Source organism: Dasypus novemcinctus, chromosome 14, assembly GCF_030445035.2.
Source record: "Dasypus novemcinctus isolate mDasNov1 chromosome 14, mDasNov1.1.hap2, whole genome shotgun sequence".
Classification (NCBI taxonomy): Eukaryota; Metazoa; Chordata; class Mammalia; order Cingulata; family Dasypodidae; genus Dasypus; species Dasypus novemcinctus.
This window is the reverse complement of record NC_080686.1, coordinates 92,356,039-92,370,074: the sequence shown is the minus strand read 5'-3', so window position 1 is coordinate 92,370,074 and position 14,036 is coordinate 92,356,039. Positions and strand designations below refer to the sequence as shown.

The 14,036-nt window shown below is 40.9% G+C and overlaps 1 pseudogene; it reads right to left on the bottom strand.

Annotated features, from left to right (window-relative positions):
* Positions 1-11,960: 11,960 nt before the first annotated feature.
* On the bottom strand, positions 11,961-13,020 carry LOC101439779 (TATA-box-binding protein pseudogene; annotated as a pseudogene).
* Between the last annotated feature and the right edge of the window lie 1,016 nt (positions 13,021-14,036).

Below are 14,036 nucleotides of genomic sequence, written 5' to 3'. Positions count from 1 at the left end.
TTGAAGAAGTTTTGGATCACAGAGGGGTTCAACTGTGGCAGGGAGGAGCACTGATGTGGGATGTCATTGATGGGGCATGGTGGGAGGGAGTTCTCCAAGGCATACATACAGTGAATAGAGATATGTTTGAATAATCTTTGGGTATTGTCATAGTGGGTAGAGTTATACACGACAACTGAGAGGGTGCTGAGTTCCCATCCTGGGGAGCTCTGTCGCATTCCCCAAAGGAACAGCAACAATCCCCTAAGTGCAAGGGCAAAGACCAGTGAAGAAGGATGGTCCAATGATTGGCCCTTGATACTGATTACTATGCTTAAGAGCCCATGTGCTTGAAATCTCAGCTAGGTCTAGAGTTGTAGGATGCCTAAGAGTTACCTCCTGAGAGCCTCCGTGTTGCTCAAATGTGGCCACTCTCTAAGCCAAACTCAGCATGTAAATACATTACCTTCCCCCCAGTGTGGGACATGACTCCCAAGGATGAACCTCCCTGGTGCCAAGGGATTACTACCAAGCACCAGGTGGTGATGCAACTAGAAAAAGACCTTGAATAAACAGGGGAAATGATAAAGACAAATGAATTTACATGGCTAAAAGACTTCAAAATGAGTCAGCAGGTCATCAGACAGATTGTGTTTATGTGCATCTCAGCAGTATCCCAGAGACGGCCAAATACTACAACCCCAGGTAGAGGTGCTCTTGAGGGCTACGGAGACACCCAGGTCCTGCATCATGGCAAATGGCTCTGGAGTTCAGTGCCTTGCTGGTGAGCCCTACTTTGTGCTCCTGAGTGTAATGGAGTTGAACTCAAATGTGACCTCTCTACATAGGTTTCTTCTGTCACTTTTACTGGACTTGTGGTTGGCGTTGGGGTTGGTGTATGCTTAGGAGACTTGAATCTCTGGACTATCTTTATTCTTAATAACCACAAACTTTGAAACAACCCATATGTCCATCAATTGGAAAATAGATAAAATTTTGGTATATTTAAACACTGGAAGATTATTCAAAGGAACAAACAAACTACTGGTAGCTATAACAACATGGCTGAATTTTAAAAATATGATGAGCAAAATAAGTCATATACACACATAAGCACACATACACACCTACCACAAACATATTCTATATGATTCCCTTTACATGAAGCCCAAGAACAGGAAAATTGAACTTATGGTGACAGAAGTCAGAAAGTGGTTATCTCTGGGCAGAGGTGAAGGATTAGGAAAGGGCACTAGGGAACTTTCTCAGGTGATAAAAATCTTCCATGTTTTGCTTTCAGTGGTGATTGCTGGGATGATCAATGAGTCAAATGAATAAAAAATTCATCAGACTCAATACTTAAGTTGTATATATTTTATTTTGTGTAAATTACAAGTATATAGTAAAAATTCAGAAATGAATGAATATAATAGTGTTGTAAAAAAGGTAGGGGCATAAAAATAATCTGGGGAGAAATCAGAGATTCTAGTCAGAGAAGTATGGGCAGTGTCAAGGGCTCTGTCATTTAATAAGCACTCCAAGTGATTCTGAGACAGGTATTCAGAGGACCACCCTTTGAGGAATACCAATTTTCATGTCGTGGTCAAGATATATATATATATATACATATAAATGAATATATATATATTTATATATAAAAAATATATATTTTTTTAGATTTATTTTTTATTTATTTCTCTCCCTTCCCCACCCCCCCACCCCAGTCCCAGTTGTCTGTTCTCTGTGTTGTTGCGTCACCTTGCTGCATCAGCTCTCCACGTGTGTGGCGCCACTCCTGGGCAGGCTGGACTTTTGCTCTGGGCAGCTTTCCTTATGGGATGCACTCCTTGCATGTGGGGCTCTGCTACATGGGGTCACCCCTGTGTGGCATGGCACTCCTTGAGCTCATCAGCACTGTGCGTGGGTCTAAAATATATTTTTAACACAGTTCTTAATGAGCTGTCATTTGCCAATTTTCCACTTCCATAATATTGGTTAACTTTTTTCAACATCTTGGCATTGCTACTTGTCTATTCTAAAGAAATCCTGTCCTATAGTCTTAATCTCTTGATTGGTTTCTCTGGCCCATTGCTTAGATTTGATTATGTTAACTCTCATAAAACATAGAAATCTCTTAATTAAAGCACCACTGGGAATCGGCATTCTCTTTGGGGCAGATATTTGCTTTAGTTTAGAAACCTACAGGGAAGCGAACTTGACCCAGTGGTTAGGGCATCCGTCTACCACATGGGAGGTCCGCAGTTCAAACCCTGGGCCTCCTTGACCCATGTGGAGCTGGCCCATGCGCAGTGCTGATATGCGCAAGAAGTGCCCTGCCACGCAGGGGTGTCGTTGTGTGGGAGAGCCCCATGCGCAAGGAGTGTGCCCCTGTACCTTCGTAAGAAGAGCCGCCCAGCACGAAAGAAAGTGTAGCCTGCCCAAGAATAGCTCCGCACACTCAGAGAGTTGACGCAGCAAGATGACGCAACAAAAAGAGACACGGGTTCCCGCGCTGCTGACAACAACAGAAGCAGACAAAGAAGAACACACAGCAAAATGGACACAGAGAACAGGCAAACGGGGGGGGGGGGGAGAGAAAGAAATAAAAATAAATCTTAAAAAAAAAAGGAAACCTACATACCTGCCCTGAGGATATTGTTTTTTCATGTTTTTGCTTTTCATCAGGAAAGTGTGTATAAGAGAACATGGCAGGCATAAAACCTACCAAAGGAGGTTGCTCAGAACATGTTTGATAAATGGTGTTGACTTGAAATGGAATGGATTGTTGAAAAAGGGGGAGAGGGAGGGAGAGAAGGGGAGGAGGGGAGAAGAGGTGAAGGCAGGAAGAGAGGGAAGCGGGGAGGGCAGGGGAGGGAACAAGAAAGAGAAAACCACTTTGAGAGAGCATGAGCTTGAGAAGATTTCAAATAAAAGAAGTCAATTGAAACTTTCTTTTCATACTAAGTATTGTCATTTTTTTTCACACTGGCAGGGGGTAGTTTGATTTTTCATCAAATCCCTATACCTATTTTATAAAGTAGATACATATTATTCCCATTTACAAATGAGAGGGAAGTTAGACTTGAAGTGTTAAGTGCCCAAGATAAAAAAAAATGTTGCATTAGTCAGACTTTTAAAGTATTTGAGACAGATATGAGCAATTATAAATATTTCAGAGACTTATAACAAGAAACATTTATTTTGTGTGGGTCAAGCTTAGCTGTCTCATGTGACTTCATATTGCAGAACCCAAACTGAAAGAGGAGACTCTACATAGGACATAACTCTCCTCATGGGAAAGGATATAAGTCAACTGTGCAATGGCTCTTAAAACAGTTAGGACATCACATATGCTCACCTCCCATTGGCAATGGATGGGAATGTATAATTTCCTTTCAGGGATTGGTGGAGTGAACACTTAATGAAATATGCACTCTAGCAACAATGATAAATGGCAAAGCCAAAATTCAAATTCACATTCATTTGGTATGAAGTTTCATTCATTCACTCCTTTCAAGAATTATTTTTTCACCAGTAGGATATAGTAGTTAAAAAGATATAATTAGGAACCAGAAAAAACTGACTGAATCCTACCTCTTTCACTTATTGACTATGGAATGACTAGAATTATATTCTACTTAAAAATGGAGTTGAAAATTTTAGCATTTATCCTGTAAATAATGGCATGTATACATTGTGCAGGAGTGAGATCTTAATTCAATGCTTAGCTGACATGGAGCCCTGGAAGTTTTTTATTTTTTATTTTTTTTTACTTTCTGGCATTTTCTCTGGAGTTAGTTCTCCAAACTATACAATTATGGAGAGTAAGAATATGCTACCCATTTTAAATTGACTGAGGTAAGGGCAGTACAACTCTGTGACGAAAATGAGAACTACTGAGTAAACACTTTGAATGGATTATACAAAGAATGGGACTGTATAACACAGGGAGTTCAGTGGTGGAAGATGGACTGTGGTTAACAAGACAAACATGAGAACGTTTTTTCATGAACAATGACAAATATATACTACTAATATAAGGTGTTAATAATTGGGTATAAAAAATGACAAAATGAAGGCACAAAGATGAGCAAGACTAATACTATACTGATTCACATATACTCAGTTATCTAACGCTTCAATACAAATTATTGAATTATTTGCTTTGAATACAAATCACAAAGTATAGTGACAAGCATTTATTATCTCATATAGTTTCTGAAGGTCCAGAATCCAGGAGCTACTTATCTGGTGGTCCTGGCTCAGCGTCTTTCAGGAGGTTGCAGTTCATCTGTCAGTAGGATCTGCCTGCTCCGAAGAACTGAATGGGGCTGGAGATTCCACTCCAGCTTCATTCATGTGGCTTTGAAAGAGGCTTCAGTTCCTCTGTACTTGTGCTTCTCCTTAGGGATGCTTACAACATGGCTTCCCCAGATGAGAGACAGAGAGAGGGAGGGCAGGAAAGAGGGAGGGAGAAAGGGAGGGAGAGAACATTAGGACAAAAGTTAGTCTTTTGTAACCAAATCTCAGAAGTGACAAACTATCACTTTTCCTGTGTTCTAAATGTACCACTGGCCAAACAGACCATCGCTGGTTCAGTGTGGGAAGTGGCTACAAAATGGCATGACTACCAGGAGGCAAGGATCATTGAGTGCCATCTTGGAGACTGCTATCAAACTCATTTAACTGTTTCTATACTAATTTGCTAGTAACCATTGACATTGACTTTTATCCAATTACTAACAAAGATTTCAACATTAAAGAACTGAAAATACTAATAATTTTTATGAGTGGTCTTGCATGTTCTTTAGATTATAGTACTGTCATCAGTAATAACAGCTTCCTTTATATGGAGCTGTTATTAAGTGCTAGGCACTATTTTAAAAAAGCACATATGTATTAACTAACTTATAAAGAAACAGAATATCAAAATCAGAGAGGTCAAATAACCCACGATTAGAGTCATTAGCTCCAGAAGTCATGATTTCAACCAATATACTATAAAATGAAATAAAATAAAACAAAAATTTTAAGATTTGACTAAAGTATTACATGGCTAAAGTCTGGAGCATGTAGATTTTTCCACACCCAATGTACATTGTATTACGCATCTAGTTTATTCCCGGTGGTATCTGAGGATTCCTTCAGTCTCAGTTCTGTATCTTGAAGTCAGTACTTGGATTTAAAATCATGTAGTACGGATTGGCTAATAACTTGCAAATCAGTAATGTGTAAAGTAGGAGAGGTCTTACTGATGTTTCTGAAAGAATTAGGACCTTTTCTAGTGAGAAGAATGTAGGTGGGCAGGATCTAGTATTCTGGAGAATGGGGAATTGAGGTACTTGGAAGCCAGCCAAAGGAAACTAAGGAGGAGTAACCTAACTGTGACTTGGGTTTATAGATAGAGCTAGCACTGGGTTGAAGTGCCCTAAATATATGCAACAGGCATGCATTGAATTTCCTCCCTGAAACATTGACTCCTGGGTCTACTGTAAATCAAAGAAAACTCAATTTTTAATCATTATCATTATATTCATCATCAGTATTATCATCATTATAATGACAAAAACTAACATTATGGAATGTTTTCTCCATGCCAGAAATTGGGCCATATACATTGAATGGATTGCTTCATTTAATCCCAGAGTGATTCTGTATTTTAGGCATTATTATTATCTCCATTTTAAAGACTGGAAAAGGGAGACTCAGAAAATTTAATTAAATTGTTCAGCACCATAAAGCTAGTAATAGGTGAAGCAAACACTTGAAATAATGAGGCCGGCACCCATCTTCTTAATTACTATATTTTCTTTGAGGCAGGTCCTATTCAGCAGTGATAATGACAACACCAGCATCCAAGTATAGTCTTGTATTTTAATCCCAAGACCTTTTAGGCAAGGAAATTGGATCTACTGATTTACGTCTTGACCTTCTCTGGGTTGGCTCAGTAACTGGAGAGGATTTTGGTTTGTAGTAGAATTCCTCTGTGAGGAATTAGAATTGACTATAGTAGGAAGAGAAAGACAGGATTTGACATTTAAGGAGACAATTGGCAAATGCCCCCTGAGGATGGAGAAAAAACAGCCTCCCAGGGAGCACACTGCCTACAGTTCTGACCCTCAGGGAGTTATTTCTTCGATAGAACCAGAATTTGTCTTAGAATTCATAGCCAATGGCCATGATAAGTAGTTTTCCTCAAGTTTCAGGGCAATGATTGTCCCTGTTTCTTAGTCCTCCTTGAAGTCCCCACTGATGAAGAGAGAGTTCCTTCATCATGTTAATATTGGTAATAATACCTTATATTTGGTTAGTGCTTCCATTACTCAAAGCATTTTTACCTGCTCTTTTAGTTTGCTAAATGTTGCTCAAAGCAATACACCAGGAATGGGTTGGCTTTTACAGTGGGGATTTATTAGGTCACAGGCTTACAGTTATGAGGTGATAAAAGTGTCCAAATCAAAGTATCATCAGGTGATGCTTTCTCCTCAAAGATTAGCACGTGGAGGCATCTGCCAATCTAGCCCTTCTCTTCCAAGTTTGATTGCTTTGGCTTTCGGCTTCTTCTCTCTCAGGTTCCATTGATTTCTGCTCCTTTTCCCCATGATGTTCTCTCTCTGCTCCTGTGGCTTTTTCTCTGTGCAGATTTCTCTCTGTGTTTCTCTTTGTATTCCTTCCATTTATAAAGGATTCTAGTAAGAAGACAAGAGCTACCCTGCAATACACCCTACTGAAGTAATCTAATCAAAAGAAGGTCCCACCTACTATAGGTGTACACCCACAGGAATAGATTAACTCTAAGGGCATGATTTTCTGGGGTCCATAAAAACCTCAAACTACCATACCTACATTCACTTATTTTATCTTCACAGCAACCCTTGCACCAGGCAGGCATTATTATCTCTACTTTCTAGGTGAGAATACTGAAGTCCAAGATACTAAAATGGATTTTATAAGTTAGAACAGTTAGCAAGTGGCAGAGCTAAGGCTAGTTCTGGTTTATCCAAGCTCATCCAGGCCCTCCAGCATGATCATGTCAAGGCTATTTTAGCTTGATCTTATTCTATGGTTGTTTATTGGTAGCTGGTAGGATATGCTCTGAATCTGATATGATTGAGAGTCATCTGGGCTGGAGAGGGAGAGTTTCTTTCTGCACACACACAGGGTACTTACTATATATAAAACTGGCCTGGCTAGGCTGACAGAGCCAGGGTCATAATTTCTCAGTAAAATGGCAGACTAATGGAAAAAAGGTCATAAATATCATCAAGTATGAGGCCTGACATTTACCAAGGACAATTGTTTCATCATAAAGGTCTCAGGCTTTTCGGAGCCTTTCAATTTAGCCTCCACAAGACATCCTGCCTCTTTACCAAGGAAGAAGGAAAGAATAACAAAATGTATGGGGGGTGAGGAGTAGAGATGGCAGATGAGAAGAGGAAGAGCAAAAGGGGACATTCTTGTGGTTTCAGGAGTAAATTGAGCTCCTAATTCTTTGTGACCAGAAGTGGGATTAAGAGTTCAAAAGGGCAGGTCATGCAAGGGCAGGGGGCAAGGGTGGGTCTTGCAGGGATGTGACCCAGGAAATGCTGGCAGGCTGGGTCCCCATACCTTCCCCAGCAGGCCTCTAATTAGGATTTAATGGCCAAATGTGGAATGCATTAGGAGTTCTGAGCGGAAAGTCTATGTTCAAAGGAGCCGGATCTTTTTGGCTAAGTAGAAAAACATTCCTCTGTGGTCAGTTTCCCCTTGAAACCTGCTAATTCTGAAAGCTTTACAGGCAGTGGTGCCTTACAAAGCATCGTATGCAAGTGGCACAGGCATACCCTCCCTTCCCACCCCCAATTTTCCTTGAAGATGACAAGAAGAATAATCAATTGGCTCTATTCAGTAATTGGGGCAATGTGAGGAGTAGAAAGGAACCATGTGACCTGGCTTCTTTGTGTTTGTGGATCTTTTGAAAGCATATCCAATTGAGGGTACATAAATAGAAAATATATATGGGCCATAAAATATGAAGAAAAAATATATGTACAACTCTGTGTGTGTGCCTGTTCTTGTAGTTATTCGTTCACATTTATTTGTTGGAGTTTTTCCTTATACCCTTCCTCATCAAGCCACTTACCTGGGTTATGTAGTGTGTGTGTGTGCATGCATGAATGCACGTCTGAATATGTATGGGTATAGGTTTATGTAAAAAGGGGGAGTATATAAAATATAAATGTGGGTGTGAAATATATGTAGATATAGGACGGTATGTTAGTGCCCATTAGAATGCTTCTGGAAGGGAGGCTAGCATAGTGGGTAAAATGTCAGCTCTCTGCAGCCGAGCATTAGGGAAGTATAAACACAATTGTAACAATGAATGTGTGATGACATATTTTGCTTTGCATGTGTTGCTCTGGGTGAACATGAATCATAAATAGTTTCATGTGCATGTGTATATATCTATATTGAAAGTATACATGGTTGAGTATATGTGGCACTTTCAAGGTCTGCATATTTGTGTGAAAGTATGTGCTACTGTGTAATCCAACAGGTTACTCTTGGGTGTGCATATGTATGATTATGTCTAGTGAACAAATATGCATAATTCCTGAATATGAGAAACATAATATTTGCTTATGTATCTGGCATGGCCTGAATAAGGGGTGGGATTGTGGAGAGAGTATGCACAGTTTGGGGAACATGAGGCTGCATGTGGATTTGTGCAGTGAGTTGAAGAACACGCCTGTGACTGTGTGTGGTATCCCATGTGAGAACAAGGATTTGCTACATCAGCTTAGAAGTGAAGGTACTCCTGCTGTGTTTCAAGTTCTCTTTTGGGTTTTGAATGATGACATGAAAATATGTCCCATTTCCTCCTAACAGTACTATATGGTGTTTGTATATATGCACAGACAGACAACACCTTATATACACTTTTTTTGTGTGTAAAGTAGGTGACCAAATGAATTTTGTCTTGAGCATTTTTAATGCTATCATATTCACCCTGAATTTAGAATGAGCAATACGTTCTGGTTAGCCTGGAAATTCCCTGGGTTTAGTTGGAAATCCCATGTTTCAGGAAACCCCTATGTCTTATGCAAACAGGGTTGGTGGTTCACCTGCCTGGATAAATTGATAACAGACATAGAATAGGGAAACTGAGTCTGGGCCACACCAGTGGATGCCTGGATCCTATCAGAGAACTACCCATTCATGAGAGAAGTTGCCCATTCCTTATGTACAGTGTAGAGATTAAATGCACAGAACCCTAGCTCGGTTTTGGAATTCACGTTACGAGACTGTGACCATGGTTAATTCACTTAACTTCCTGAGTCTTAGATTCCTCATTTGTAAAAGTGAATATAATAACTACTTCACAGTCACAGGGTTATTTTACAGATTAAATGAGAAGATACAGTTGTAAAGCACTTAATATACTGCCCTGCATATGGTATACATCAATAAATGGATCACATCATTATCATCCGCCAATTCTTCCAAAATATTTATTGAGTGATGACTATAAACAAAGGTACCTGCTAGATGCTTAAAATGTAAATGTGCACAAAGCATGGTTTTCGTTCTAAGAAGTCTTCAGTTTACCATGGGAAGATATTAATAAACTTAAACAAATTCTTTTTGTAAATGTGATGAAATTAAAGAAATAAGGGATGTAGGCATCATGAAGGGTGGTAGTTGCAATTTTTAACAATACCTACCACCCTCATCATCTTCCCAAAGCAACAGCTGTTCCTTGAGTGCTTGCTGTGGACCTGGCAGTGGGCCAGATTTCAGTGGACGCTGCGCTGTGCAAAGCTATCGTTCCATGGAAGATTATTTCCCAAGAATAAGGGAGGACAGATGGCCACGGATTGTTCTGGAACATAACCCCAAGTGTCTGACATGCAGCGGAAGGCTGAAGAGAAATCTGAGGGGGTTAGGATTTGCAGCCTGTGCAGCCAGAACAATGCCTGATGCCAGAGGCAGGAAGCTGAGGCAAATGGAGCTGTGTTCTTACAGCGCCTAGTTCCTTCCAGCTGGTGCCTGGCTCTGTGCGGACCGATGGTCAAGGTGGTCACAGTGGTGGCACAGGAGGCTTAGGGGTTCACACAGATAATTGTAATACAAGGTGATGTATACTCTAATTATAATTAAGGTAAAGGAGGAGAAAAAATGATCCTCTTGAGAGTTGCAAAAGGCTTGTGAGAGTCAGGAGTGAGACAGCTTGAATGTACCTTATAGGTTGGGTTCTCCAAGCAGAAAATCAGGATGGGTGGTGGTTGTGGGGGAGGGGTTTTCTGTAATACACTTTCTAGACTGTGGGGTAACGTGAACAAATCCAGAGATTTGGAAAGGGGGAAATGTTCTAGGGGACAGGAGCAACCTCCTGGTGACCAGAATATAGAATCCAGGGTCTCTAAACATCTTTCTAGATTGGAAAGTCTTGAGGCCAGGCCCTAGTCATACTCATTTCCCCAGGCCTTCCACCACACCTGGTGTGCCAAGGGCCCCTCAGATAATGTTAGTTTAGTAAATGAAGGAATGATGCCGCGAAGGGGCAAATTGTGAGAGCTGTAATTACCCTGCCAAGGAGTATGCCCTTTATGGTGGAGCTAATGGGAAAATACCGAAGAGTTTAAAGTGGGCAATGACATCCACATTGGTGTTTTAGGAATGTCACACTGTTCTCGGCAGGGCATAGGTTGGATTGACAGAGATGAGGGAGGAGCTGGCCCACGCGCAGTGCTGATGTGTGCAAGGAGTGCCGTGCCACGCAGGGGTGTGCCCGCATAGGGGAGCCCCATGCGCAAGGAGTGCACCCCATAAGGAGAGCCGCCCAGCATGAAAGAAAGTGCAGCCTGCCCAGGAATGGTGCCGCACACAAGGGGAGAGCTGACACAACAAGATGACGCAACAAAAAGAAACACAGATTCCCTTGCCGCTGACAACAACAGACGCGGACAAAGAAGAACATGCAGCAAATAGACATAGAGAACAGACAACCAGGGTGTGAGGGGGAGAGAAATAAATAAATAAATAAATCTTAAAAAAAAAAATGACCTGATTATATCGCTCAACAGAAGTGAATCTTGATGCCAGCCACTTATTCCTCAGATCACCATTCATATTTGAATAGTACTCCTTTCTTCCAAATTAAGATCATAATTAGAGATCTTTGAAAGAGCTACCAGGTTTGGGACCACATTTGTTTCATTCACATGATCACACTACTTGGTAGTCCTATGGCAAGCAGTGCAGGGTTATGGGGGGAAAATAAAATGACTGGATTATAAGGCAAAATATCCATGTTCCATTTCAGTTCTTCCACTTAGTGGCAGCCTGAAGTTGGCAGAGCGCCTTTCCCTAGTTTCCTGTCATGTAAAACAGGAATAATAATATCAGCATCACAGTTTTATGAAGATTTGCTGAGGAAAATATAGGAGAGAACCTCTTTAAAATTCTCAAGCATCTATAAAAGCACCACATAATCATTATTAAGACACACTGGGCAGGAGTTTTTGTTTGTTTGTTTTGTTTTATAAACAGCATTTATTGTACAGAGTACTCAGAAGACAGAAAATATGTATAGTCATTCGTTTTCATTAATATATCTATTCTGTCCTGCAACACTGGAAAGATGGAATGTGTCTGGCACAAAATAACCCCTAGGAGTTACAAATTAGAAAAACAACACTTTTAAGGAGATTTTTTTTTTTTTTACTTTTCTCATAGAAATATAAAAACTGTGGTTTATAGGGGAGAAAATTAAACAAAATAAAAAGTCCTATCAACTGCAGAGGTGGCATTAACACAAAAGTTTTGTCCCTTAAACCAACTTGTCAATAGCAGTGTCTAAAATTTAAATATAAATAAATGGGCAGTGCTGTCCAGATAGAAGCACAATATGAGTAACTCACAGTAATGCTGAGCAGGTAGGTGTACAGAATTAATACCCTTTCCTAGCATCCCTAAATGGGATATGATCCAGAAAAGCATCACTTGGTCCTGCAATTGCAACTGAATTCCATCTTCTCAAAAATTGCGGAGCCATTCACAGTAACACTATTTAAATATATCAAAACTGCTTTGTTTAAAAAAAACAAACAAAAACAAAACAAGTGGGTTGGGGAGGAAGGAGTTTCTGAAAGCCAGTAAGTTGTCTTTCTGAATCCTTTTAGAATAGGGTAGATGTTTTTAGAGCTTCATAAATTTCTGCTCTGACTTTACCACCCATTAATACAACTTTTTCAGAAACAAAAGTAAGGAGAACAATTCTGGGCTTGATCATTCTGTAGATTAAACCAGGAAATAATTCCGGCTTATAACTACTAAACTGGTAAATACCAGGCCTTCTAATCGATAGAAATTTCACATCACAGCTCCCCACCATATTCTGAATCTTGAAATCCAAGAACTTACCTGGAAAACCGTACTTCTATACAACTCTGGCATATTTTCTTGCTGCTAGTCTGGACTGTTGTTCACTTTCAGTTCCTATGCACACCATTTTCCCAGAAGTGAATATTAGTGCAGTAGTTCCTGGTTCTCTTATTATGGCAGCAAACCACTTGGGATTATATTCAGCATTTGGACATGAAGTGCAATAGTCTTTAGGTCAAGTTTACAACCGAGACTCGCTGTGGATACAATGTTTTGAAGCTGTGGTACAATTCCAGCTCTCCGATGCTGGGGTGGCAGGAGTGATGGGCATCATGGGCGTCATGGGGAGGGGTACAGGGGAGTGGTGCCTGGCAAAGGTGCAGTGGTAAGAGTCTGTGAACTGGAGAGCTGCGGGGTTTGGCCAGAGGCCCCCTGTGTCGCTGGCTGAGATGTGGACTGCTGAACGGCTGCCACCGTGGCTGCCACCACTGCTTGCTTGCTGCTGCTGCTGCCTTTGGTGCTCCTCCAAGATGGACAGGCTGTTGGTGTTCTGAAGAGCCTGCAGGGTCACGCCTGTGCTATAAGGCATCATTGGACTGAAGATCAGGATTCCAGGAGTCATGGCACCCTGAGGTGAGGCCAAACCTGAGCGTAAGGTGCTAGGCCATCGTTTTGATCCACAGTGTTCACTTTCTTCTTGGTAAACTAAAAACCCTTGGACTGGAACTTGCCCTCAGCATTCATTCTTTTCCTTGGAGCATCACAAGTGCACTTTTCTTAGCAACTTCCTTAACTCTTTGGGTTATTTTCACACACACCAAGAATAAGTGATACTGGCGTCACCATGACAACTGCTAACGTGATAAATTGCGTTGGCCAACACAAGCCTAGCTCAGCTGCAGGCGACCCGGGTACCTGCCATGGTAACCCTTCCCAACCCTGACTGGGCAGGAGTTGATGTCTATAGTTTCCAAGCCAAAAAAAAAAAAAAAAAAAAGAAAGAAAGAAAAGGCTGGCCTTATTTTCAGATCTTCAGATGGAGAGGTATTTCTTTTAAGTCTTTGTTCTAGGGACTTCTGTATTCCCTCACTGTCTTGAGCAGGACAGTTTTATTTCTAAAGAAAGCTTTCCCAGTCTGGTGAATTGGAAGAAAAATGGAATTATGTCAGAAGGCTAGCAGGCTGACTTCTTAAAGCCAATGCTGATGGAGTTCTATAAAGAGAGAGTCACTTTCTGGAAGTGGCCCCACTGGGTACCCCTAAGAGAATGGCCTGTGAACATATAGCCTATGAAATACTCCAGGTCAATTCCTTTGTTTTCACTGCCCCTCCCCATGTAGTGTGATCCTATAGCACGTGCTGTATTTCAATTAACATCTCACCATCTCTCCTTTCCATTTTTCTTAGACCATCTAACCGCTGTCTTTCTCTCATCCCAGTAGCTCAGGGTACACTAGACGTTCCACTGAAATCATCAAACAGATGTCCTCTATTAACAAGAATGACAAATGGTGGAGAGAGTTGTGGACGCAGTTTACATCCATCAGGCATCTTGAACTGTACTGAAAGTAGAAAGACTTTGTCCCGTCTATTCAAGGTTTAATCTTGAATAGATGATGCAAAGTGGCAACATGACATAACACACTCACTGTCCTGGAAAGAAGATGTAAACTTATAAAACAATCATGCACA